Here is a 2,194-nt window from a genome sequence, read left to right on the forward strand (position 1 = left end):
GGTATGGGGTTGTTGTATTCTGTGCTGTAGGGTATCCTTTAGAAGAGGGGACTTCATCTTTTTTTTTTTTTATGCAGTAGGTGTTTTATTGCCTGGACATTTTTTGCACATTTGGAAATATAATTTTCCAATTGGGACACAAAGTCAGCATAGGATTGGTCATTCCACTGTCTTATAGCTGTGTAGCTCGACCCCCTTTCTCCTGATGGAATTATCTGTTCCCAGGCCCTTGGGTAAACTTTGCGTATCTGTCCTATTGTCTGTTCAGTAAACTGTAGTGGAGACTCAACTGTGATATAATTCTCATCTCCTAGCAGCTGATGAACCCCTATATCTATCCCATCCTCAGCATTCTTCTGAGCTTGTGAATGGGCTGTAAAATTCCACCACATCGGATATTGTAAACATTCTGAAGGGTAAAGACATTTTTTTCTCCATTTTTTGTCTTTGTTAAAAAAAGTCTTGACAAATCGGGACAGAGGACTTAGGAGTGGTGGTGATGTAAAAGGGGAGACCGTGGGGGAGGGGTTCAGGGAGGTGGCAGTAGTGTCTCCTTCACCCCCACTCTGGGTGCTGTCTTCTGCACAGGGACAGACCGTCACACATCCAGAGCCAGTGACTCCTCTACCATGTCTGTTCAATGTAGGAGGAGATATCAATCTCGTCCGGCAGCTCGCTAAGATTGACCTCAAAGCACTCCTGCACATCATTGAGAATCTTGGCATCATTCTCATCCGAAACAAATGTGATGGCCAAGCCCTTGGTGCCGAACCGGTCCGCTCTGGCCACCCGATGCAGGTAGGTGTCTGAATCCTCAGCCATGTCGTAGTTGAAAGCGATGTTCACCCGCTCAATGTCCATGCCTCAGCCAAACAGGTTGGTGGCCACAAGAATTCGTCGCTGAAAATCTTTAAACTGCTGGTACCGAGACAGCCTCTCTTCCTGGGGCATGCCCCGGTGGATGGCGATGGTGGGGAAGTTCTGCTCCATGAGGAACCGGGCCAGGGCAATGCACCACTGCACGGACTTCACAAAGATCACCACCTGGTTAAACTCAAGGACATCTAGAAGGTCAAAGAGCTTCCGGTTCTTCTTGTTGTCCTTTAGCTTCACGTAGTACTGCTGCAACCCATGCAGCGTCAGCTTCGTCTCATCATCCATGAAGATCTCCATTGGATCTTGCATGAACTTGCGGCAGACTGGATGGACAACTTTGCTCAAGGTAGCACTGAACATCATGACCTGCTTCTCATGGGGGGTCATGCGAAAAATTTCCTGGACATCCCAACGCATGTCAAGATAGTCGAGCATCTTATCACATTCATCCAAGATAAAGTGTTTGATATGTTTGAGGTTCAGGCTCTTATTTCGAGTCAGGGCGAGGATCGGCCAGGGGTCCCCACTACAAGATGCGGGCAATTCTTCTTCAGCACCTCTTCATCCTTCTTGATAGAGAGACCACCGAAAAACACCGCAACCTTGACATTGGGCATGTATTTAGAGAACTGCTCATACTCCTTGCTGATCTGGAAAGCCAACTCCCGATTGTGACACATCACCAGCACAGACACCTGCCCAGTAACTGGTTCGGGCTGTTGCAGTGTGGCCAGGACAAACACTGCAGTCTTCCCCATGCCTGACTTGGCCTGGCACAGGACATCCATTCCCAGATGGCCTGAGGGATGCATTCATGCTGGACTTCTGACGGATGCTCAAAACCACAGTCAACAATGGCACGGAGCAACTCTGGCTTGAGCAGAAAGTCACGGAAGCCAGAGCTGTGGATGGAGACGTAGGAGCCTTTGACATCCTTCTTGACAGGGGCTTCGGCCCCATCTCCTCCAGCTGCGGTCTCCACTTCATCAACGTCACAGTCCAAGAGCTCATTTTCCACATCGTTCTCTGCCATAACTGCGCTGGCAGGGGGACAGGGGCGGGGTTTCTGGGCAGGTTCCCTCCTGGACGGCCATGATCTTACCAGCCAGGTCTGCGCACAACATGGGTCAAGGCCGGGACTTCATCTTATGTACATTGTGCATGTTAGCAGGATAGACCCTGGAAAAGCTGATTGTGCTTGGTAATATACAGGGGCAGCAAAAAGAGGCAGGCCCTTGAGATGGATTGACACAGTAGCTGTGACCATGGACTCAAACATAGAGCACTTTTGAGGCTGACAGGACCTGGCAATGTGTTG

At 49.6% G+C, this 2,194-nt stretch overlaps 1 pseudogene; it reads right to left on the minus strand.

Moving 5' to 3' along the window:
- Positions 1–624: 624 nt before the first annotated feature.
- Positions 625–1,914, minus strand: LOC142422697 (spliceosome RNA helicase DDX39B pseudogene; annotated as a pseudogene).
- Between the last annotated feature and the right edge of the window lie 280 nt (positions 1,915–2,194).

The sequence above is a fragment of the Tenrec ecaudatus genome, chromosome 12 (genome assembly GCF_050624435.1).
Source record: "Tenrec ecaudatus isolate mTenEca1 chromosome 12, mTenEca1.hap1, whole genome shotgun sequence".
Lineage (NCBI taxonomy): Eukaryota > Metazoa > Chordata > Mammalia > Afrosoricida > Tenrecidae > Tenrec > Tenrec ecaudatus.